This window comes from Pyrgilauda ruficollis, unplaced genomic scaffold, assembly GCF_017590135.1.
Source record: "Pyrgilauda ruficollis isolate IOZ18807 unplaced genomic scaffold, ASM1759013v1 scaffold164, whole genome shotgun sequence".
In the NCBI taxonomy this organism is placed as follows: Eukaryota; Metazoa; Chordata; class Aves; order Passeriformes; family Passeridae; genus Pyrgilauda; species Pyrgilauda ruficollis.
Window position 1 is genome coordinate 1,524,032 of NW_024515209.1, and position 26,445 is coordinate 1,550,476.

Consider the following 26,445-nt stretch of genomic DNA (forward strand, 5'->3'; position numbering starts at 1 on the left):
GGCGACCCAAACTCACCAGGGTCACTCGGGCCAAAGACACAGCGCTGACACCAATGTGGTGGACGGCCAAAGGCGTTTATTGTTTCATCTCGTGGGGTTATGTACTCTAGGGTGCTACTCTACGTCAAAGGGGGTCGGCTGATACTGTTTTACGGTTAGTAAGGAGAGAAACGCTACCAGAGTTAGGGAGGTTGCAGTCTTCGCTTATCTCAGGAGATTAAGGGAGAAGGGAGTCTTGCAGCTGCAGCTTTCCGTAACATCACCTAATCTTCCGCTCACCTATCCCTGTGTAACACATCCTCACTACAGTGCTGCTCCTGGGCTGCTCAACACCTCGCTTCCAGCTACGGTTTGCTGCCTTTTGGGGAAAACAGCAGCGAGGGAAGGGCCAGGGGTGCCCCACAGAAACGGCACAAGGCGAGGCACAAACCTCCAGGGACAGCCGGGCACGGCCAGCAGCGCGCTCCTCTCCTGGCCTCCGCTGGACAGGACAACACCCGGACACCGGGACAGACAAACCTCGCAGGGGCTGCAGCCTGGGGAACCCCAAAGGCAGTGTTCCCCTGCAGGCAGGGAGGCAGGGGAGCTGCCAAAGGCGCCTAACTCACAGCTCAGTCCTGTAAGGAGCTCTGTCCTGCCACCAAGGAGGAATGAGGGAGCTGGCAAATTATGAGCATGTAGGTTGTCTGCTGTGCTGGCCAAGAGAGCCCTTGCCTAGAGGTTTTTGGCATTTTTCCTTTACCCACTCTTCTCTTCCTTCACTGATACTCTGCTGCAGCTGCACCTTTGTAATTATACGAAGCAAACCACAGGGCACTGTCTAAAAACAATAAATCTGATTAAAACAATTAAATTGTTTTTTTTTAAAGACGTACATCTGACGAAAAATCCATTTAAAAGATGTGGAACAAAACAATGAGCAGGAAAAAGGAAAAATTTTGGTGCGATCTCCAGGAATGCCTTTTAAAGTTGATACTTCAGCAATGCTAAGACAGCTTTGAATTTGGGTTAAAAGTATCCATTATTGATGTTTTCCCGAACTCAGGACAATCTCCACCATGTCCTGTACTGAGGACCAGCAGATGGGATGGCAAAGCCACCAAGGTAAATTGGCCAAAGCCAGGAAACACCCAATCACCAGAAAATAATTAAATACCCATCCTGATGCCAAAACCAGGCACGCAATGACCCCACAAATGTCCTGTGCAGAAGCCAGACATTTTCAGGGTGGTCCTGAATACCCCAGCAATGCTGAGGAGATGATTTTAGACCTTTTCCTATTTTTTTTTTCTTTTTTAAATTACACCAAGCTATGGATTTTTGACGTCACAGCTGCTGAGAGGACTATCCCATCTACTGTTTTCCTACCCAAAGCATGGGTAACAGGCGTTGTCCAGGGAATCTGACTGAAGGAAATCTGAAAGGAGGCTGCCACAAAGTGTCACATCCATCCCCTCTGAATGGATTTGCGATGTTTAGTTCCGTGTAATGACAGCATTTAACATCACAAACTTGACCCAATTTTAAATGCCTGAAAACCAGGTTCTCAGTCCAAGAAATACTGATGTACGCAACACCCCTTGCTGATGGCAAAACAGAAATAATTGCATTTCTGCCACCAATAACCCTTATGTCTTAACTTTTTACCTGTTCTATTCTTGCCAGATATTCTGTTAACATTCCAAGTTAAAGACACTTCTGACGTACAAGTATAGCTCAAAAAGACCTGCTACTTTAGCACTACAAAGATGAAGATATTGTATTTGACAGGTATAAAGTAACAACTGAGTTGAAATTCTCTTGTGCCAGCAATACACAAAGTTTGGGAGAATAAGAACCAGCCATCCAGTGGCAGCTCCCAGTCCATATGCTGCTCTGCTCTGGCCTGAACAGACTCATTTTAAAAGCATTTTCACTTTTTTCCCTGATGGACCATAATTTTTCAGGCAAACAGCTGACTGTGTCCCCTTTATGCTACTGATGAAGACTTTAGTTGGTTTATTTTCAACAATTTCCTCCCTACCTTTTCACAGGAATAAAAGGAAAAGAGGTAGAGCCGAAGAGCTGGCCACTGGGTTCCAGCACCAAACACTGCAGCACTCAAAGCACGCTGCACTTGGTAATGTGTCATCCCAGAATCCCAGAATATTCCAAGCTGGAAAGGACCACATGGAGGGCAGCTCCCTGCCCTGCACGGGACAGCCCAGGAGCCCCACCGTGCGCTGACAGCGCTGTGCAAACGCTCCCTGAGCTGTTTCCGCACTGTGTGCGCTTCCAGCGCGTTCCTAAAAGGCGGAGCACGGAGCAGGCGGCACCTGGGGCTGGCACTGCGCACACGGACAGCCTGGCACGCAGCGTGCCGCAGGGCGCTGTGCCCACGCTCCCCAGGTGTCCCCTGCGCCTGTCCCCCTGCCACAGCCAGGGCAGCGCCGCGGGCACAGCGCCCAGGGGGTGCCCTGGCCGCGCTGCCATGCCCCTCGGACACTGCCCCTCGTACACTGCCATGCCCCTCGGACGCTGCCATGCCCCTCGGACGCTGCCATGCCCCTCGGACGCTGCCATGCCCCTCGGACACTGCCATGGCCCTCAGACGCTGCCCCTCGGACGCTGCCCCTCGGACACTGCCATGCCCCTCGGACACTGCCCCTCAGACGCTGCCCCTCACCTCGGACACTGCCATGCCCCTCGGACGCTGCCATGCCCCTCGGACGCTGCCCCTCGGACGCTGCCGGGCGGATGAAGACACGCAGGAATTCTGCTGGGAAGGGCTGGGAAACAAACGGTGCCCCGCTGTGCTCCTAAGAGAGACAGCGGCACCGTACAGTGAGAGCAGGAACATGCCCGGGGAGGGTGAGAAAACCACACCAACAAAAAAACCCCCAAGCATGACAGCTTTAACCGGGCTGAAAGGCAAGACGCAGGAGGTACAGGAAGCTTTGGACATTATTTTACCAGTCTAGGGCTCTGAGTAGACAATTATATGCTTTAATGTTAAGATTCCCTAAGCTGGCTTAGCAGCCTCCATAAAATAGTTAGAAGGACTTGTTTCACAAGAACATTGTCCATTTGGAAAGTGAGGAATAAAGGCAACAGAAGCGTAAAAATAGGCTTCTACAGAAAGTGATGATTCTTCTTAAAATAAGAAAATACAAGGAATTTGCTTTTTTCCCAGATGAAAACAAGCTTATCAAAATGATTATTAAAATAAAATTTCTAAATAAAGTTGTAATGCCTTAAAATTGCCTGTTATGCTAAAAAAAAAAAAAAAAAAAGAGAGAGAGAGAGAAAAAAAGGCTAAGTAGGGCTTCCCATGACTAAATGGATTAATTCTTTAGTACCACACAATTCCTGCTCTCTACACAGTTTCAGTGAACATCTAAATAAACACCCAAAGCTTATTTCACACAAAGAAAAGATCCGTTCTGAGGAATAACCCCAACGCTAAAAAGTTGACGTTTTGTACAAAAACTGCAGAAAAGCTGTGCGGGAAGAAAGGCGCTTTGGGCAGGCTGGCGGTCCCGGCAGGATCTCTGCCGCAGCCGCGCGCTCCGCGATGTCTCTCTCCAAGGGATGCTCCCTGCGCGGGGCAGGAGCAGCAGCCGGGCTCGGCCCTGGGAGCCAGCAGAGGCACGGCCAGGGCAGGCAGGGCAGGCAGGACAGCAGTGTCCCTGCTGAGCGGCGACACGGCGCTCCTGCCACCTGCTCCTGCCAGCACGGGCGTGAGCGCTCTGCCCCGCGCTTTGCTGCGCGGCTGGGCAGGGCAGGCATCTGACATCCGCAGCTTTTGACAAGTGTATTACACTGGCTTTCTTAACACAGGGAAAACTCAGGAGCTATAAACCCTGCTGGGCTCTGGGAGAACTGGAAAAGTTATCCCCAGCCTCCGAATTGCCCTGATTCCTTCTGCTGCACACAAAGGCCTGGTTCTGCTTCTTTTCTCTGTCTGAAGAGCAGCAGCCAGCTCTGGGTGCAGGCCAAGCCCAGGGGATCCCTGCTTCCTGCCTCATCCTAACCTACACTGGATAAATGCTGAAACGCTGTTTTCTCTCTCACAAGACACAGCTTGTCATCAACACAGCAATTCTAATCTCTCATCCCTCCTTCTGAAATGTTCTGTACTTTAGAAGACCAGCAGCTCTTTCATGACTGCTCACTGTAGACTTAAACAGGGGAAAAATCAGCACTGTCTCTCAAAATTGGTGTAAAATTACAGCCTTTGAGGGTGTAATGCCGCTCAATTTTAATGAAAATACTCTGATGGCAGAATGTGGACACAAGCCACATTTCTCCTGACACCAAGGAATTTTTAACAGTTCAACAGCCAGGTTCAGTCCAGCCCACACCAAGCAAAGGTGTGTCACTACAATCCACGCCCTGTGCTGAACTCGACAGAGCAGAACCACCGGGAGGGTGGAAGGTTTCCCCTCCGTTACCCAACGCAGCACTGACAGACGAGGCATCGCCTCATCCTCCTCTCCTGCTGCCAGTGACCACAACCCACCACAAAGCCCATGTCCTCAGGAGTCTGTGAAGGACAGGAAACGCCTGCCAAGGGCACCTGGAGCGCTGGACACCTCTGGCCAGTCTCAGCAGAGAGGGGCACAGCCGCCTGCATCCCGCCAGAAACAAGGGACACCCAAAGCAGCTCTAGTGGAAAGTGCCTTTTTTGGGGTGGGTCACGGACATTCTGAATCCCAGGTAAAACTGGGTTCTGCAGAGGCTTATCTTTGCGTGGCATTTTAGGGCTAAAAAGCAAACTAGAAGGGTGTATTTTAGAAAGCATGGGATGATAAAGGGATGCCTAGAAGCATTTTGCACTGAGGAAGGGTGTGAAGGCCAAGCCCACTTGACTTGGACTAAGGTTTTAACACCCATTAAACGTGCTGCAGCGTCTGTCACAGCACCCTCTGCTTCCAATGGCCATTCTGACATTCCTGGGCATTTGCTTTTCTTGTACCTCCAGGCTGTAAAGGAGAAATTACCTGTTCCCAAACCATTTAGCTTAGAGCTTTGTATACCACAAGATGGCTGCAGAATTTTAACTCCTCAGGTTCAAGAAAATTACCATCTTTTCTCTGGCTAATGTGGCACTTTCTAGGTGGCTTTTCAAAACACGTCCTCAAGCACAGCAGTTTTCTGACATGGAAATACAAACACCCTCCACATCTAACAGAAATTTTCCTCAAACCAGCACCACCCCATCCTCCAAAGTAACACGGTGAGTCCACTGGATCTGTGTTGTACAGTGCTCACAGCTCTTTATTACCATTAATGCTGATAAGAGAAACAAAAGTCCTGCAGATCAGCACGGGGTGCTTGTTGTTGTATGTTGAAGGCAAGCACTGGATCCTGCTAGCTGTGCTTAACGTGTGTGCAGCACCATAAAGATTAAACAGCATAATGTTATAAATCCTATTACACTATATAATCTCTAAATTACATGCAAGTGGATAAAAAATACACAGCTTGTTAATGAACTTTACATTTTCATAACACCATTTATGCTGCGCAGAAGAATTCCTCCAGTTTGGATAGAAAGTTGATGACAACGCAGTTCCTGTAGCTATTACACACATCCTATGCTCTTGGGCCTGGGAACCCATTCCCCTGGAAACACGGTGATAATGTGAGTTCCCATCCACCTCTTCAGGGCTCTCACAGGCACTGGCACAGCAGCAGGGTGCAGGGGGTGGCAGCTCTGGTGGGCACTGAACAAAGCCCAGGGCCCCTCTCTGGTGTTCACATCCCTCTGAACAGAGAGAAGCTGTGACACAAGCAGAGAAGAAGGAAAAACACAATTCTTGTCTCCCTCGCTGTGCCAAAGTAGAATGCAATATGGGGATTGTTTACCCAAAATGAGGATGTTTTGTTCCCTTGGCCTGTCAGGGCCAAGAGTTGTGTGTGTGTGTGGGACTGTCACGAGACAGTCACTGGAGAATCAGAGATGGGAGCAGCTCCGTGCAGTTGTGAGCAAGGGTGAGTGCAGGGCAGATTCAGTTAGATGCAATGTATGCAGTATAGCATAATAAAGTAATTATTTAGCCTTCTGATGGTGGATCAGATGCACCATTCTCTCCCCTTGGTCGGGCTGCCCGTGCATTAACCCCTCCTGTGCTCCGTCCCTGATTTGAGGGGTGCTGGCCACAGCAGGCACCCGAGGGTGGCAGGGGACAGCCGAGTGTCCTCCCCCCCAGGACTGCCTGCCCGGCCCCTCCTGGCTGGCTGCACGCTCCCAAGGGACCGTGGTGTGTCACTGTCACCAGCAATGTGAGGGCTGAGCACAGCCCCAGTGTGCGAAACGGGAAAAACCAGCTTTGTCATGGCCACTCCGCCTGGGGGAAGCTGGAGTTCCAGGAACATCCTTTCTTGCTGCGGGTGAGTGGGATTTCCTGATGTCCTGTAAATAACACGGAAACTAACGAAAATCTGTGGAGCCACACTGGTGCCTCCTAGGCAGGGTTTTAGGGTAGCATGTTGTAACACTGCAGCTTTCTGACCAACAGCAGAAAAAGCGTAATTCTGTCTGAAGAAAACCTCACATTTACCAAACCCCATCAATTTTCAGATTAATTGCACCCTAACTGTGCAAACGAATCTTAAGCACTAAAAATCAGCAACTCTGAATACAGCATATCTGTAGGGGATCCTCATGAGCAAGGGATTGTAAAGTCCCAGTAAAGTTACTTTTACTAGTAAAATTGTTAAAAAAAGTAAATAAACTTGCTGTCAAACAGACTGTAAGACTGCAATCACTCTTCTAGTTGCCAACACGCATTAGTATCGGTAAAACCAGGAGTATATAATGCAAACTGCAAGAGGAAAACACCCCATTGCCAGATCCAAACTGCACAACAACAAAAGGGTATGCACAGCAATCTGCAGCTACCTGTTATCACAGTACATCCCTTCTTGCCTCGGATGTCTGGGTAGGCATGCTCAGCTAAAGACATTTAAACTACATAAACATTTGCTGTAACACTACTGATGTGGATGAAAAGCAATGGCACCGCAAAAACAAATCCGTGCAAAAGCACTTGGTAAGTGACATTTTAACAAGGCCTATTGTAACTGAGTTATGCAGCCAGGAATTGTGTTCCCCTCGCCCTCTACACTGTAATTCAGGGTATAAAATCAGTGTATAAATTGCTATCATCACAGCTTTGAAGGGTGTGAAGGACCTGGCATTGTTGTGTCTGCAAAGAGATGACTGGAATGTGAGAATTAACAAAGTAATCTCAAATTCCTTAACTCCACAGGCTTGAGTTTTTTATTTCTCTTCTGAGAACTCAGCGTTTCGCCACAGAGAGTGCAATTTTGCTGCTGCCAGACTGTTATCCCGGCTTCTCCCCAGGCAGCTGCCTCCACCCTCGCCACGGGGAGGATGCTGTGAGAGCCCTGGGCACCGCCACGAGGGAGCCCAGGCGGGCAGCAGCTCCTGCAGCACGCCAAGGGGGCATCCCCTGCACCGCTGCACCTGGCTGCAGGGCTCTGGCGTGGGGAGAGAGGCAGCCAGCGGCAAAGAGCCTCCCCACCCTGCTGAAGGCAGCACCCGGCCTGGGCCTGGGGTGGGCAGCACGGGCATTGATGCACGGGCAGCCCTCGAGAAGGGGAGGGAAGGATGCACTTGACTCCACCAGAAGGTGAATGAACTCCTTCATTATGCTATATTATATACACTATATCTCGACTGAGATCTGCCTTGCACTCACTGTGCTCACAAGTGCACAGAGCTGCACTCATCCTCATTTTCTCGCGGCAGTCCCACCCACAGACACACTTGGCCCTAATAGGCCAAGGGAACAAGACATCCTCACTCTGGACAAACAGTCTCCACCCTGCCGTCCAGCTCAGCACAGCGAGCGGGACAAGAGCTGTGTTCTCCTTCTTCCCTGCTTGTGCCACAGCCTGTCTCTGCTCAGAGGGCACAGCCACGGGGCAGCCCCGCGGCAGCAGGACGGGCAGGGGACAGTCAGTGCCACGCAGTCTGGGGCACCCTCTGCACCCCCTCAGCTGAGCAGGGGCTCCGTGCAGCACGGCCCCCCACCTGGGCACCCGTCCTCCTGCTGCAGCCAGGGCTGGACACGCAGCACGAGGTGAGGGAAGGACCGGCCATGGGGAAGGGGTGCAGCGCCAGAGCAGGTCGGGCACGGCCTGAGAGGCAGGGGATGGAGCTCAGCCTCCTGGACAGCTCCAGCAGGATGCACACACTGACAGGTCACGGTCCAGCTGCCAGAGCAGTGGGCACAGAACTTGGTGGTACGGCTCAGAGACTGGGGGATCAGCTTTGACTCTAAATGTTTACACAGGGAACTTCAGCTGTTTAGCCTCCAAGTCCTGTTTTTTGGTTCTGTGACTGGCCAAATAACTGCACCCACACATCTCTTGCCTAGTAGCTACCCTAACAATAATTGGAGGTAGGACCATGAAAATACTTTTGCAGGTCTGCTTTGCCTTTTTTCTCTTTCACAGTTAACTCTTATTTAAAGAGCTTTATACACAACATAGCTAGATTCCAGCTCCTTGAAAAAATTAAAAGCAAGGACCTCTGCAGAGCATTTCTTCTTTGTGGCACAAAGAGGCTGAGACTTCCAATTACAATGGGTGGCAAAATCATACTTTCCAATTATCCTTAGAGAGAGATGGCATTTCACAGTACCACAGACAACTCCAGGTGCTGGGTGCAGCTGCAGTGACAGAATCCACACCTGAAGAACAACGCGGTGATGCCCAGCCACAGCTGTGGCACAGGTCTGCAGGGCTCTGACATGAGTGGCAGGTTCAGGGATCACAGAAACATCGAATGATGGAACGGATTGGGCTGGGAGGGACCCGAAAGTCCCTGCAATCCAGCCTCCCTGTCATGGGCACGGACACCTTGTAGATCAGACTGCCCCATGCCCCACCCGAGCCAGCCCTGAGCACTTCCAGGGCTGGGGCAGAGGCACGAGCACACAAGGAATGAGATCCCACTCCAAGACAGCTCCTGTTTCCCCAGCATTGACTCAAATACCTGCATTTCACAATCTGACAAGTGACCCACAGATGCCAAACAGAAACACTGGTTATGGACTGCAAGAGGCCGCTTTATGTTTTAATGTCACCCTGTAAAACTGAAGCATTACTACAAAAATCTAGTCCAATGGCAAATTTTGAAGTTTTTTCCGTCAGTGTTCAGTACACAACGTACAACACAGATGTACTTGTTTAACTTTGACTTTATGACTTATGCAAAGCGTCAGCTATTATTCCACTGCAAGTCTCCTTAAATAAACTTTTCTGAGACATGGTGAAAATGGAGGTGGTGGATTAGCGGGCAGCAAAAGATGAGGTCATCTAGGCCCATTGAGGCTGTGTTTTGAGACCAACAATAGCCCAACTCCAGCAAATCCTCTGAAGTACACCCCCTTGTTTTCCACGCAGCCTGGATTAGTCTTGAGCTTCTAGATCTGAAAATACAATAACCCTTTCACTCATATATAATAAAGAGAAATAGACTATACTAAAAACCCCCAAACCTAACAGGTTTATTTACATGCCCAGCACATAGAACTCCTCTGTATTTACTATACAGAGGGCAAAACAATACAAAACAAATGGCAATTCAAAAAGAAAGGGTTTTTCTCCAAAGTGGACGTGATTTGCTGTGTTCACAGAGGTGCCCAGTAAAAGACATTCATGTCTCGAGCTGACACACACGGAAGCCCCTGGTGGTATCAAGGCTCTATGTTAACAAACTACATATTTAGGGGAATTTTATGATTCACATGTCCAATAATATACACCAAAGACTCCAGAAAACATGCCGAAGGAAAAGCTGAACACAAAGGGCTGCTCTCCTCGTTCAGGATTGCGTTTGTCTGAAAGTGTTTGAGGGAGATGCCGCAGCTGGGAAGGGAGAATTGTTTTTGATGCCAACTTCAGAGGCAGAAGAATCAATCTGGCAATAGACTGATTTTTATACATGTATTTGACAATTTAAAAACCACTGGAAAAGAACTGAACTTTTGATGTGAGTTTTCCAAAGTGTTACAGCAGCAGGAAAATAAAAACAACTCCACAGGTAACCTGTGTATCACATCTGGTTTGTGAGGAAGGGAGGCTCCACTTGACACAGAGAATTATGTGGGGAGGCATTGCCAGCCACACACAGACACTGACATCAGAGTTTTAGTTTCCTTGCCGAGCTGTTGTCACTTTACGCTGTGGGAACAATGAAATGGGGTCGTGAAAGGCTGGGAATACCCAGGCTCAGGAAGAATAAATGGGAAAAAAAGCATTACTGCTCAGCCTGGGACAAAAACCAGCCGTGCACAGGAGGAGAGCGTGGATCACCGCTGTATTTACTTTCTTCAGCAGGAGCCTTGGCTGAAAGCTGCACAGCAAACCCACCACGGTCTGGAATCAAGCCACAGCAAAATGGCAGAGAAGTGGGAGCTGCAGGCCCTGTCCCTGGATGCTGTGTCAGTGTGACCCAGCTGCGCACAGTTCGGTTTCACTTAAAGACAAGATTTTTACAGCATTTTCCTTGGCTACCTTAATATGAATTGCATTTAAACACAGCCTGATCTCTCACAGAAATTATTATTTTTTCAGAGGAGATGAGCGAGATGAAGAGACTGCAGATCTTTCTATAACACCAAATTTCTGGATTAGAGAAACCAGACCTGGAGGCAGCAGCAGGAACACAGGCACACAGCCCCAGGCTGCAGAGCAGCCCCAGCGCCGGCCGCGCTGCCCCGACCCTGCTCTCCCCCTGCTCTCAGGGAGCTGGGACTGCTGCCACCCTGGGGTGTTGCTTTGATTTTGTAAGACTTTGTTAAGCTTTTTGATGTTTACATTCTCTCAACAAACTTTCTCACACACAGTTCCGTAAATAACCTATGTTTTGCATTCTTTCATAGAAGTAGAGAGAATTGATGGACCCTTGGTCTGTCCAGTGGCATTGGAGAGGTGGCACTGTCACCCTCCAATCCACTGTCACCTTTGGAAAACTATAAATGTTAGAGTCAGAAAATAAAGCTTCTTCTTTTTTGTTCCCCTCGAGAGCAGCAGTGTCTGTGTCATCATTTCGTGCCTTATCACAACACTGGGGCACAGCTGGCAGGAGCCAGGGCTGCCCTGGGAGTGCAGCCCCGGGTGCAGCGGGGCAGCAGGGCTGGCAGGCTGCAGGGCAGGGGCAGCGCTGGGGCGCACTGCGGAGCACGGCCAGCACGGCTGATGGAGCCAGGGGCAGCTGACATCCTTTGTGCCCTGGCTGGTGGTGGCAGGGATCAGCAGCGCTCCCACACAGCAGGACGGTGCCACCCGGGGGTCCCGCGTCTGGGGCTCACCCCAGCACCCAGCCGGGGCTCCGCAGTGCTCCTCCAGCCAGAGGGGGCTGCCCTGGGGATGCCCTGGGGCTGGAAGAAGCCATCAGCTCTGCAGGACAGTGCTGGATGTCTGTCAGGCAGCCAGCACCGGCCACAGCCTCCCCTCGCCCACCCAGACAAACAGTGGGAATCTGGGGAATCTGTTCCTAACCCTAACTCTCCCCTCAGCCCACCCAGACAAACAGTGGGAATCTGGGGAATCTGTTCCTAACCCTAACTCTCCCCTCAGCCCACCCAGACAAACAGTGGGAATCTGGGGAATCTGTTCCTAACCCTAACTCTCCCCTCAGCCCACCCAGACAAACAGTGGGAATCTGGGGAATCTGTCCTCTCCGGCACGGCACTTATCGCTCAGGAGTGAATTTCTCCCTGCGTGCCAAGGAGGAAAGCCTTTTCCTATGTTGCTGGCAAAACTGTCAATCATCTTGATGAGCAGCAAATAAATGAATGCCCAATGATGGGATTCTATATTATCCTTAAAAAAGAAATCCATCAAATAAACATCAACAGGTAAATGTTTATACCCGACAGCCATCAATTTCAGCTACCCATGCAAAGAGACAGGTGAGCTGGACTGGTAAACCTCGAAATTAGAGAGGTATTAATCATCTGCTCCCAGCCAATATAAACAGATGTTATTTTTAAACAGGCAAAATCATCTTTTCCTCTGAAATTTATTTGCAACAGATAATGTTCTGTTACATTTTTAATCAAGCAGATGAAGTTACATTTAAATTGAAAATCTGCTGCACTCAACTAATCAGGCAAGTAAAATTCTGAGATGATTGAACAGCAGCACAGAGCACACCATTACAGCAGGTAAATTGTGAAATTTACCTGTCACACCACACGGCTCATTGTTCAGCCATTGCGCCTGCAAGTGAGGAGCACAGAAATAAGACAAAAAAAGGAAAGACATGTTCAACATATTCATAAATCCATCATATTTAAGGAACACACCATTAACAGTGACAGGGGAAAAAAATAAGCTCCACCTCTTTCCTACGAAGATGCCAATACAGATTTACACAGGTTACTCCTCTCTGCTTCATGCTCATCTAAGCTGCGTGTCCAGATACGCCGAGATCAAGGCACAGCATGAAAACCCTCTTGTATTCCTCCCACGATAAAATAAAAGGCAGGCCCACCACAATATCTGAAATGTCTTAGGGAATAAAGAGTGTGATTTTCAGCCAGTCCATTTTCCAGCTCCCACAGCCACGCTGGGCCCCAGCACCCAAGTTCCCCACACCTCAGCTCACCCCTGCACCAGTGGCACTGAGAATACATCCATGGGTGCAAACACTGCTGCAGTAAAACCAGCACTTCTCTAAATGGATGAAATACAGATTTCAGCTCCTACCCTTGACAGGGACACCCTAAAATATTTTTTTACATAGAAGTGTCAGAAACGAGAATCTTTCATCTTAATTTTAAAATGAGATCCATATAGTCTTGTGCATGGCATTGATAAATTATGCATATCTACCTTTTTTTTTTTTTACATCACAATGAACACAAACTGACAGCAGACATCTGGAGGACTGTCAATTATTAGGGCTCTAAGCTCCCATGCCTTTTTGCACCCCTGTGCTGTCCTCTGACCCAAACCCCATGTGCTACATATTAAGATTATTAGGATTAATTTCTCCTTTATTAATTTATCATTTTTTTCCCTCTAGCAATTCAATAAACAATATACTTTCATATATTATTGTATTTGCTAAGCAATTATTCCTATAAGAACAAAAAGTTTAATGGTTACTTCAGCATGGTGTATCTAGGCTGACAATTAAGGACAGCCAACGCTGGTTTAAAAGATGCAGTCGTTTTACATCACTATGTTTCAAACACCAAAGTTTGGAGACTGCCACAGCTTTTACCAATCAAAAGTTCTCCAAGCGCTGTGATTCACACTGGTGACAATGGTGTCACTGCTGCAGTGACCCCACAGCTCCCCAGAGCCTGCTCTGCCTGTGCCACGAGCCCCAGCACAGCCACCGCACAGCCCACGCTGCTCGGGGTGCAGGGACCCACACCTGACCCAGCAGGGACACTGCCACTGCCCCGGCTGCTCCAGCCCCAGTGTCCAGCCTGGCCTGGGCACTGCCAGGGATGCAGGGGCAGCCCCGGCTGTGCCAGCCCTGCCCACCCTGCCAGGGAGCAATTCCCAGTGCCCAAGATCCCAGCCAGCCCTGCCCTCGGGCACTGGGAGCCATTTCAGCTTGTACTGCCACTCCAGGTGCTCACACAAAGTGCCTCTCCAGCTCTTCTGGAGCCTCTTTACACACTAATACAGCCAGAGGAGCACAGTATTGACATATCTTTCAACTGCCGCTGAAAAGATGGTAAAAATATTATTTCTCTTAAGTGAGGTAAATAACTCTTCACTGGCCAGGTGAAAGGGTTCTGCCCAAATTTTGTAAAGAGCTCTGCTTATGTATCTTAAGGAGTTAAAGCAGTATATGTCCACCTGTTAGAGAAATTATTTGAAAAAAAAAAAGAGACATGTTACAATACAGATCCTGATCTCAGAAATACACTCTGTATTAAGTATACCAAGCAGCCAGAAGAAAACAAGCATTATTTGTAGCATAGCACACTCTGGGCTTTATTCACAATTCAGCAAATGTGGAACAGGCAGCCCAGACTGTCGTGGTGTGGAACAGCCACAATGCCAGCGTGCCTCGCTGTCACCTGCCTGGGAAGGGCTCTTTGGAGGTGTTTGAGCATCTCACTGCACCCCTCCCACAACGCTTTCAACAAACAATAGATTACAGTTTAGAACTGGACGTCAAAAACAGCTTCACTCTGACAGAAGGCTGGGTGAGATGGGATCTTGGGAATGGGGAATTGTTCCCTGGCAGGGTGGACATGGCCTGGCACAGCTGGGGCTGCCCCTGGATCCCTGGCAGTGCCCAAGGCCAGGCTGGACACTGGGGCTGGAGCACCTGGGGCAGTGGGAGGTGTCCCTGCCATGGCAGGGGTGGCTCTGGGTGGGCTTTAAGGTCCCTTCTGATCCAAAGCAGTCTGTGATTCTGTGACCCTATGGAAAATGAAACCCCCCCAGGCCTGTGCCAACTCACGTGGCCATGCCAGGTCACCATGCAGAACACCTGGGGTGCCATTTCCCAGGGCGTGGCAGGACCACGGCCCTGGCAGGGCTGCGGGGCTCAGGAGGGTGAAACACAGAGCAAATATTCCCGCTTGTAAAAGCGCCCGTGGCCACGCTGCTCTCGCAGTGCTGACAGTCTCAGGGTGAGCTGAAGGGCTCCCCGTGCAGTGACACTGCCAGCCTCACCTGCACACAGGTGAGCCACAGCCCTGAGCCCCAGCACACTGAGGCCAAGCATGTCTGAGCGTTCTGCTGAGCAAAAACCTCCCTGCTGCTCCCAGCCAGCACTCACTGCACACTGCTCCAATTATTAATTAAATGCCTGGGCAATTTTAGCATTGGGTTTGATTGTTCTAAGTACTTTTTCTTTCTTTAGTGCTAGCTGTCTGCGTTTTTGTTCCTCTGTTTTTTCCCCCTCAGGGTTTAAAAAACATTAACCTACACAACATCACAGGTCTCAACCACGCAAGGTGGATCAATCTCCATCCCACCCAGGCAGCTTCCAGAACCAAGTCCTGAAAAATATCTGAGTTTGAGGCAACGTGTACTATGTAATAACATTTATTTTAAAATTCTTTAGGAGTAACTTCCAATGATATATTGTAATACAGTCTTTAAAACTAATGTAACATTATTAGAGATAAGTATTCACTATAAAATTGCCCTGCTTAACCTTCAAATACTTGATTCTTCCACTTAGTAACTATACTAAAGGTTATTCTTGCACATAGTTTCTCTTTTAAAGGAAACAGAAGTTAGCCAGAATTATTGCAAAAGCATTGATATGCTATCAAGTTTAAAATTCAGATGATATAAGGTCACACATTCAAGAAACTAAAAATTCCCTTAGAAAGATAAGTAATTATTTTCCAGTCTTCAATACATTTGCAAGCATCTAAATACTGCATAAATTACATTTTGCATCTATCCTAATTTCCTTGGCATTTAACGTGTCTTACAATTGTTTTCTCCCCAAAATCAGATATTAATGTTGAAAACAACAGCACAGCACTCAGTGACACGTTAATGATAGAACAGAACAGAACTTTGAGTAACCTCAAACTGAAGCAACTGCTAGCAAAATGTGCAAGTTAGTTAAGAAAACAACTATTTTTTTCCTTTTTTGGTTCTTCAAATTAAACAAAATCTGCCATAGGGAAGACAGGAAACTAATGATAATTAAGACTTTTAGCTTCCAGAATCTGTGCTCAATTACAATAATACACCAGAAAATATTTTTCTAGTAATTTGGAGGACAGTTTTGTACCGTGTTTGTCTGCTTTGATCTCAGTTATGCTAGGGCTGAAAGAACATCACTGTAGCACTATAATTTCTGTCTGTAAAGAGCAGCACAGTACTCTGACTACTCAAATCTGATTAATTTATTCGGTTTAAGGGGATCTCTGCAATATAGAAAGAAATAGGAAGAACTTCAGTCAGTTCACTAATGTAATAGGCTGAGCTATCGTTATACCCAAAAGAATCTGCTGTATTTTTTAATGATACATGTGTCTCTTACTCGTACTGACCCCCCTCGAGCAGGGCAGCCAGGATTCCAGAATAATGCTATTATTCCATAATAGCCAAAATGAGAGGAAGTGGACACGCTCTGAAATCTCCTTGGTGCGCTACGTGCTCCTCTTGCAGCAGCAGCAGAGCCAAGAGGAGGCTGCAGAGCCACAGCGAGCCCCTGAGGATGGCTGCAGCTCAGGTGAGCAGCACACCTGTGTCAGCACACACCTGGTGGGAGCACCCCGCAGCACTGCCAGCAGCACATCCTCCTCGAGGCTCTGACCGCGTGGGCCTCACCAGAGCCCACCTCAGAGGAGAAGTCAACAGCTGACAGTAAAGGATGTTGAAATCATAGAAAATTCAGGGACTTAGAAAAGAAAGCTGGGCTTAGTAGGCCCTGGCGCAGCATCCCCGCACAGCACACACAGCACACACAGCATCCCCGCAGCATCCCCGCACAGCACACACAGCACACACAGCACACACAGAGCACACACAGCGCACACAGCACCCCCGCAGCATCCCCGCGCTCACGCACAGATGCACACTCAAAGGGCACCTGGGTAACAAACGTCAGCGAAACCGACCCGTTTCGGTCAGAGTTTATTGAGGATTTGCCTCCAGGGCAGTGCACTTCCTCTTTCGCAAGGCCGAGGTGCCCCGCAGCCCGGGCAGCAGGCTGCCCTGTGCGGCGGGATGTTAACGCTCCAGGCAATGCCATCCTCTGGGTTACCTGCACCGAGCTGTAAACGCCACCTGCCCTGCAGGGATTCCCTCTTTATTTAGGAGCTAGGGTCCCAGCCGAACACCCTGCCTCTCTGAGACCGAGCTGGATTTCTGCTTTTCCATACGTGCAAGAATGAGAGATCCTTGCCACGTCCAAGACTTCCTGTGTTCAAAACCCGAGGCTGAGCTGGAATGGCTTTTGTCAGGAAACTCACCAGTTCAGTTCTACAAAGGTGTGAAATTTAGATGTCTTCATATTTACACACTTTTGTCCTGAGGCATGACACTTTAGCAACCCACATATGCAATAAGCCCTAAACATCACAGACCCTCAAATCTGCTGACACTGAACATCCTCAAGCAACACGATTCAGGAGATGCTCTTTAATCAGCCATGGAAAATAACTCACGCCTGAAAAATGGCATTTAATAGCTGTTCTCTTTCTTCTTCCTTCTTTGGTATGTTTTTGGGTTTTTTTGTTTTGGTGTGGTTTTGTTTTTTTCGTTTTGGTTTGGTTCTTTTTTTTGTTTTGTTTTGGGTTTTTTTTGTAATTGTGATAACCAATGTACATTTTAAGGCTACTACACAGCTGGCTGCTTTCTACTCTTCACCATAGTTTTCAAAAAGCATGAATAATTTAAAAATAAGACATTGCCAGTATTCCAATTAAATAATAACCTGACAGTATCTTTCAAACTATCACATGTGCCACCAAAGGTATTACCTGCATAATTCCAAAGATGAGCTCCCTATTATTTGAAACTATGTCAGGGGATTACTTTGGGGACAGCAAAAAGGCCAAGGAGTGCAACTTGAACTCTCAAAGGTAGAATTATAGACCTTTTGGCAAGGTGGGGAGAGGGCATTTAATGCACTTCGGATGATACTCTAACCCACTGGCAGAATTTGAAAGAGGTGAATAAATGTTTAATCAGAAAAAGGAGAGAGAAAAAGAAGAGCACACCAGAGAAACCCCAGCAATGCTTTTCCTCCTGCAGGATCAGAAATGAGCCTGGGACAGGGCAGCAGGACTGACTGTCTCTGTGGGACACACAGAGCCCCAGCACAACTTCTGCCTCTCCTGCCCTCCCCGGGACTGGGGATTCCTGCTCAAGCCAGGGATGAAACGTGCCAGTGCCACAGTGATATCAGAGTGACAGCAGGGAAGCAAAGAGAGCACTTATCCCCAGGCCACACTCCAGCAATGAAACGTATTTCCTGCCACAGATCCTGGGACTGCACCAAAAAGACTGAGAAGTTTAACTCTGCAACACAGAGCAGATGTCTGAGATACCAGGAACTTTTCCGTTTCCAAAGCAACTTGTGCCAAAGTCTGTGTGAATTACTATCACTATTACTTGTTGCCAAAACTCCCAAACAGAAGGAAACCGAGACCTTCCTACTAAAGGAAAAAGTCATCATTACTGTGCTTTTCCCAGCTTGTAGTGGAACAAGGATTTTTCCTGTTTTTCTGCTTCCTTCCAACTTATTTACCGTTTTTAAAGCAATTGTAACGTATATTAACGAATCTCACTCCAAAAAAAAAACGCCAAACAAAACAACCCAAACCAAAAGCAAAACCAAACAAACAAAAAAAAAAAACCAAACCAAACAAAAAATCAAAAAATCAAAACACCAAACAAACAAAAAAAACCCCAACACAACAAAACAAAAATACCAACAGGAGTGGAAGACTCAAACCAAAGGAGAAGCAATAAATGTAATTTTAAACATTTAACATTTGTGCAATTACAGATACTATATGCATAAGAGCAAAGATTTTTTTCTGTAAATAAATATACAGGGATTAATTTTGTTAAATAAAATTTGAATGTACAGAGATCAAAGGCACACAGGTAGCAGAATTGTTTCTGGAAAGATTAAATTAAGTATTATTTTGAAGATCTTTGTTAACACTACAATTTGTGTAAATATTATAGATATTGCTTTATTAATTATGTATTAGCTATTGACATTGGTCAATAACTAGAGCTTAGAATTTTTAGTGTGGGGCTGGGTGAAAACAGCCTGATACTGAACCCTTGATGACATTTTCATTTTCTTACTTTTTGTTTTTTCTTTTCCTGGATAAGAATTATCTGATGGCTCTGATTTTTCATTTTTTTTGGTACAGAATTGTGCCTCACGCTGCATTTTGTATTATTAACAAATTTTGAAATTACAAGAACAAAGCTAAATGTTAGAAAACAAACTGAAAAGAACTCGCTGGCTGTCTGAATCCTGCATTCAGGCAGGAAGAGCATTTTTTTAATGCTTTTCTGTGTCCTTGAATGAACTGACATTTAGCAGTAGTTTTCATGTTTTCCTCGTGGATGGTAAGTAAAACATTAAAAAATAAAATGACCAACTGGATATATTAAACCTCAGCTGCACACCCCACCTGGCCAGATATTCCCTTTGCAGGTTTATATTCTCAGAGCAACTAGAGGAGAGAACAGCAACACCTGACTGAACTGCTCTTGCAGCTGAACATTTTCTGAAGCACTGACCAGGACTCTGGGGCATGTTTTCCATTTATATCTATTTTTTGAGTGAGTCTCTTCCCTATAAGACAAAAACTGGAGTGGCAATGGAAGAACATTGACTGAGAAATGGTCTCAGTCTTACTGATGGAAAAGAGACCAGGTATTTGCCAAACTAAAAAGAAATAAAGTGTCAATGAAGTTACCCCTTATACATTTTCAGCCCTTCCTACAACATTAAAATAAAGTAGGACCAGAAAAATTTTCTTTTGTGAAAAATTCAGTTCCTAAAGAGCCTGCTTTCTCCTCCAAATTCCTGCAGATTTCAAGCTTCACAAAGCCACTCAGGATTAGTCAAGCTTTCAAATTTAAAATTCCATGTGCTCCTTGTAATTATTTGAGTTCACTGGGAAATTATTTTCAAATGTGCATTTCCATAAAAGGGAAAAGTGGTTTTCAGCTTTTGTCCTTTGGAGATTGCATGTGTGTGCCGCAAAAAGGAAAAAAAAAAAAAAAAAAAATTACATCACCGACATACGTCACAAACATGTCATTTGTGATTAAAAACATAAAATGGCATCACTGACGCCTCAAAATTTGCATTGCCAGGAATATTTCTGGTGCTGTTTTGCACAGTAAGAATTTTTCTGCACCGGCAGCAGCAGGCTGGCTGAGGGGCAGGGCAGGGAGGGGAGCAGCCTGCTTTGGGGGTCCCTCCCAGAGCGGGGACAGGGACAGGGACTGGTGGCCCCTGCAGGCAGCAGCCTTTGGGGCCACTCACCACACCCTGCAAGAGAAACACAGCACAAAGCACCGTGACCTTCAGCCACCACTAAAGCACTCCATTTTCTGGGAAATCACAACAAGAACGGCCCTGCTCCACCTGCACCAAGCTGCTCCTCAAAATGAAAAAAACCCTCTTACAAAAATCACAAGTGGGCGACCAAAGCTCGGCCTTTAGGCTTCGTTTTGAGCAGGAGTGCGTTTTAAACCTGGGCTGGCTATCTGAAAATCTCAGCCACACAAACACATCCCACGGATCTCACATCCCACGTGAGACACACAAACACACACACCACCGCCGCCAGCTGAATTGTCCCTCTGCTCCAACTGCTCACACAGGTTACTTAGAGGGACCTCTGCTCTTTTTATTCCAAAAAAATGTTATAATAATTAAAAATCCAATGAGGACATCCCCTCATTCAAATTCCTACAAATGTGCCTGAATTCCCAAAAAGCCCAAACCCAAAGGATGCCAGCTTTGCCCGTGTCCTGGGGGCCAGGCTGGGGCACAGCTCAGCTTTGTGCTGGGCTGTCACGGGCTGCAGCCCCTGACACGGAGCCCGGGCTGGGCACGCTGCTGCCCCTCTCACGGCCGTGCTACAGGGCACCACTGTCACTTCTGCTCCAAGCTGGCACCTTCCCCCTGCAGGCAGCACGGGGCAGGGGGAATGCCCAGCGCAGAGCCCAAGGACACCACACAGCACACACAGCACACACACACACGGCGCGCCTGTGCTCACACGTGTGCGCCTCGCCACGCGCCCCGGGCAGCCAGCCCCGCGTCCCCGGCTCCAGGGGCAGCGAGCATCCCCCAGGCTCGGCAGTAAAGCTCTAAAAGCACAAGAGCCAGCTCCAGGCTGGCTGCCTTACCTTTGGAAGGGCAGTGCAGCGGGAGGCAGGGCCGGGCTGAGCGCACGGCCCCCGCTCCAGCAGGGTACGGCCAGCTCTGGTGCTCCACCATGCACAGAGAGTTTCAAAAAGAGACCGAAAAGAGCATCTGGCAGCTTCCCCCATGCTCCCCCCTCGCTGCCTGGCTGCTGGGGTTTTAAAGGAGTTGATGGAGGAAGATTTGTCCTGAGGATGCCTGGCTGTTCCTGGTGCCTCAGGGGCTCAGAGTAGGGACAGGCACGCCACAGCCACCCAGGCAGCACAATGCAGGACAGCAAAGTGCAGAGAAATCTGCCCACTGAGGGCACAGAGGTGCTTTGTGACTGCCACTGGAACCTGCTGTCTCCAACGGGCCTGCTCAGGCTCTCTGAGGGCATTCCCCTCATCCCCATCCGAAAGTGTGAACAAAGGAACGCCAATCACCAGGTCACACCTGAGGCTGTGCCAAGGCAGCAAAGGCACACGCAGAACTCACACCAAACCGATGGCAGAGTACACCAAACCACACCAAAGTGGTGACAGAAACAGCTCTGCAGCTGGTTCTGTGCACGTGGCTCTCAGCAGCGCATGGGAGACGCGTTACCCGTGGCAGTCTGCATCCACCAAAAAAGTCCAGGACTGGACAGAGAGCTTTAATTTCCTTCTTTCCTCACTGCTAATGTCATTGTCTGACAGGACACATTCTGGACAGCTGGGAATGTCACATATGATGTGAAATCAGAGACACTAGCAAAAGCTTTAGAGGAAAAGCAGTCACCACCACCAGGGAGAGGAAGAGGCTAAGCCTGGCAGGTGGAAACCCTACCACTGCCAAACATTGCCAGGTAAAAAGAAACAGCTCAAACCCAAATCCCACGGCTACAAAAACCGTCATGCCGGTGGGAAATTCTGTAGGGGGTGCTGGGGGCCCTGAGCAGCGGAGCTGGGGGTGCAGCCAGGCTCAGCAGCAGTCGCAATGCTGCCCTGGCAGAGGCTGCTGCAGCAGGGCTGCTCCGCGGGGACACAGCCACAGCAACACACAGCACTCAGCACGGCGAGCTCTGGAAACACCACTTACACACACTAGCAGGACACAGAGAGCCCCACTGCCAGCAGCCAGGCCCTGCCAGCCTGTGCCATGCACGTGTGCTGCAGCAGCCTGGGGAGCCGTGTCTGCATTTCCTCCAGGTTTAAAGCAAAGGAGTGACCACACAGCCCTGCCTCATGGTCAGCATCCCTGCAGTGCTCTTGCAGGGGGCAGGTCAGATCTCTGCCCCACTACCTCTGGAACCTACACCTGGCTGCTCACCCCAAACTTTATTTTTTTCCTATGTCCTTTGTATCCAATATAGTCTCTGCGGCACTTTCTAATTGTTTAAACACCTAGAGCTCCTCCTCCTAAAGGATTAAATCAGTTTCCCATCAGCGTTCAAAAATTCAGTTGCAGTGTGACAGCTTGTTATCACCTGTAAGAAACCCAAAGAAATAGGGACAAGGAAGAAAGATCAAACTGATAACAGAAGGGGGGGAAATCCCCTTACAGCTATCACCAAAACAGAGGAAAAAAAAGGTGGGAAAAGTGAAAAAAAGTCACACAGAATATATGACCATGTAAGCATGGGCACTCTTGCAGAAAACCTAGTCAGCAATCCCAAGCCAGAGGAAATTCAAATGAGAGCCAGGTCCACAGCAGTGACGGAATCTGAACTGATACAAGGGGCTGCTCAGGTTGCAGGATGTGCTTAGCCTCGATCTCTTCGGATTTGCAAAGGAACTTTATTAGTTTTATTAATTTTTTTTTCTTAAATAATCAAGAGATTCGAGTGTATCCACATAACGCGGCGAAGAAGATTAAGATTTTTTCTTTAATCAAAACATCCATATGCATGTGTTGTATCTTCCAGGGGGTAGGTGGATTCCCACTGCTGCCTCCCGCTCCAGGGTGCGTTCTGCTGCAGGAACTCATGCACAAACCACTCCCACCACATTTCCATGACGGCAGACAGCAGTGAGAAGAAAACCCCCCGAGCACAGGAAAGCCCCCAGACCCCGGGGCTCAGCAGGGTGCAGCTGTGGGAGCCTCGGAGGGGCTCAGCAGCCCACGGCCAGGCAGTGCTGCGAGCCAGCCGTGCCAGCCTGGCTGTGCAGCAGGGGCAGCGGAGCAGGAGCTGCCAGCACGCCAGCCTGGCCAGGACACCGCTGCTCTGTGCCCCTCTGTGCCCCCCGGCCACGCCAGCACGGCTGCCAGCACAGCCTGCTGCTAGAAACACGGATTTTGGAGCCAGGCACCCCTCCTGTGTGCTCTCCACCGGCTGGCCCGAGGGCTGCAGCAGTGCCACCCCTGCAGCCTGGGGACACTGGGACCGCGCCAGGGACTCCTGCTGCTTTTAGGAAATGCAGCACACACCTCTGCACCTACGGTGGTACGTCTAGGTATCAACAACGAAAATATTTTGATTGTTGCAGATTGATTTTTGATTGTTTTGTTTTGATTGGTTTTGATTGTTGAGGATTTCCAGCTGGAAGTCTTTTCACTTCTGAAAGCAACTTTGTTTGAGATTGAACCCAGTGATTCCACAACTTGGGTATCCAATGAGCAGAGGGAAATGGGACTCTTTGTAGAGCACTTATCTGGCCTAGGAAAGTGAAAAATTTATGGTAGCCATTTTTGTAGGAAAAAATAAGCTGTTGCTACACATCACAGGACTCCAGAACAAAAACATACTGTACAATGCAAAGGTCACACTCAAAAGCAGCTGTCAGGGAAAAGAAGCAAAGCACAACTCATTGTATTTTGTTGTAAACTTACACCTTTTCACCATTTAGAAACAACTGAGGGATTTGAATAATAGAACACAGAGAAAAGAAATACAGATGTGGTCAGATTTTTTCATAGATCCTGCAGTGTCCCACAGTTAAGATAAATTTGAGGTCAGCCTCTAAAGGAAGCCATTTCAAACACTGACAGTTCATAAAGGGCATTTCCTTTTTGATAGAGATAAAAATTAAGTCAAATTTATTGGGACTGCTATTTCCATTCTGACTCTGTAAGGGGCAGTTACTGCCACTAAATAGAAGACTCCTTCCTACATAATTTTTTAGGGAAAAGGCAAAAATTAAATGCTTTCAAATCAATTTTCTTTTCCATTTTAGGCATATTGTTATGTTTTCATTCACTGAATGTTCAAACACGCTTCTTTTTTTCTCCTTTTCATTTTACAAGTGTTCTTTGGAATCAGAAGCAGCCGCACAGCACAAACTTGCCAAGCCCAGAGTGCAATCATACTCACACCCCGCCTCTGAGAAAGGGGCCAGGCGGGCAGAGGATATAACAGAGAGAAGATAAATTGCTTTTTGTACCCCTTAGTGGCCGGACATCAATGCTGCAGCTCTGAAAGCTGTCTTTCCAAAAAAAAAAAAAAAAGGGAGATTAGGATTGCAGCTATTCATGGAAGAAGAAATATGTTAAAAGGAAGGTTTTAATGAAGAAATGGATGAAAGACTTCCAACTACAGGAGATTAACGTTCTTATCATATAAACTCTTACTGCAAAGCTGAGAGAAGGGTGGGAGGGGAGAACACTCCTCTAAAGACATGGAAACTCTGACACTGAAAATGAATTTCCTGCATTAGTGCACAGCAGTTTGCAATGGCTCCTTCTGCACCCTTTATTAGGGACTCCTAAACTTTAAATAAAAAAAAAAAGAGTGTAGATCACACCACAGACATAGATTTGCTGATTTATCCATTTTTGAGACAGCCTGTGAAGAAGGCAGGACCCTGTAAGCACAGCAACCAGCAGCACCATCAGGCAGTTTTCTGACAGTCACACCAGGAAAACCACCAGGACAGGTGGGAACACACAGGTACCTGCTCCTGCCTTTGGCAGGGAAAGCAGGAATTTCACAGAAACACAGGGAACAACATGCTGTGGCTCAGTGTGGCATTAGACAAGCAGTTAAACCTGACAGGCACCCGACAGCCTCGGGAAGGAAGCAGGGCAGGATGGAGGGAAGGCCCCACGTGTGCATGGAGCACTGTGCTCGTGGAGCAGCCACACAGCTGTGGGATGGCAGGTGAGGAGCAGCAGGTAAGCCCTGATCTGCCACCAGCACCCAGAGCTCACGTGCCACAGCCCAACAACCTCTCCTTCCTTCTCAACAGTGCTGGCAGCTGGGGCTGCAGAGCTGCAGAGGGCAAAGGCTCCCTGAGCACCAGAGGCTCCAGGACAGCAGCATCTGCTTACAGGGAATATTGAAGTAAGGACGCTGTTAGACAAGAGCAGGTTGGGCAGGCGTAGGGGAGTGAACAGCATGAGGAGATGTGCTCAGTTCCTCCCCTGAGGAGCTGTGTGTGACGCAGTGGAAGCTCAGCATCTCTGCCCAGGGCCTCGGAGGTGAAGACACTCATCAAGAGATGGCACATCTGGCTGCTCTCACCCTCCCAGGACTGCTCACGTTTCAGTTCCCTTTTCCACGGGAAGCAAACTGGACACTAAACACCACAGCACTGTCACAGGAGGTCAGTGCAATGTACAGTCACAGGCAGCTCCAGGGGAGAAGGCAAAGGCAAGAATTCCTGAGTTCTTCCTGCTGTGATCATCCCTACTGATACCACAGGCCCTAAAACTGTAATTTATGTATAGTGTTGTCACCAAAACACCTATATCATTCCCCAGAAACCCTGAAAACAGAACCGTGCCTGTCCCAAAATAGTTTCAATGAATGAGCAGAGAATATATCTGAGAGGGTAATTTGCCAATACAGAGATTTTTAAAATACACTTCTTTGAACTGAAAATTTTTATGTTCATGTTTCAGCAGAGTCATGTATAGAACTGCAAAATCCCAGAAGGGTTTTGGTTCCACGAGGCCTTAAAGATCACCTTGTTCCAACCCCCTGCCACAGGCAAGAACACCTTCCCTTAGACAAGTTACATATTATTGTCTATAGGTTGAGAGATAGAAGCTCAGTAAACAAATTACAGTTACTGTACACTAGGAACACTTATGGCTTCTCCTCCCTACAACTACTTTGATTTTTCATTATGAACACATATCTACAACACAATTTATTCTAAGCCTATGTCTTTGCATGGGGATCACAGTCTGTGTTAGAAAAGGAGCAACTAAACCAAACTTTTGTGCACCAGAGCTACTTGAATTCCATCCACCAGAATCTGGAGGGGTTTGGAGAAGGTTCTGGCCTCCTGTTGAGAACAGAACCAGAGCAGGAGAAGAGCACATGTATTTATGACCTCGCAAGACTGCCTTTGACTGCCCACTAAAACATCTCAAAAACTGTTCACATTCCCTACACTCTACAAAACAATTTTAGTTCTGACCAGTGTGACCCAGTCACACAGTGCAGGGAAATTCCAGCCCTGCTGTCTGCTCTGTATGTGGCTTGCTTATTGCCAACATTCACTATGAACCAGAAACATTACAATGTTTGTCACAAAAACGTGGCATAACTCAGCAGAAACTGCCCCTGGTACCAAACATCCATTTGATTTTTAACAGCCCCCTCAGTCAGCACTGGCACACCTGCAAGGCAATTCTTGGAAACTTTTTAAAGATTTGTAAGGAGG

General features: G+C 48.0%; 1 protein-coding gene across 2 annotated transcripts in view; it reads right to left on the reverse strand.

Annotated features, from left to right (window-relative positions):
• ZCCHC7 (zinc finger CCHC-type containing 7) overlaps positions 1-26,445 on the reverse strand; it is an 89,011-nt gene that overhangs the window by 56,183 nt on the left and 6,383 nt on the right. The gene's annotated exons all lie outside the window — the stretch shown is intronic.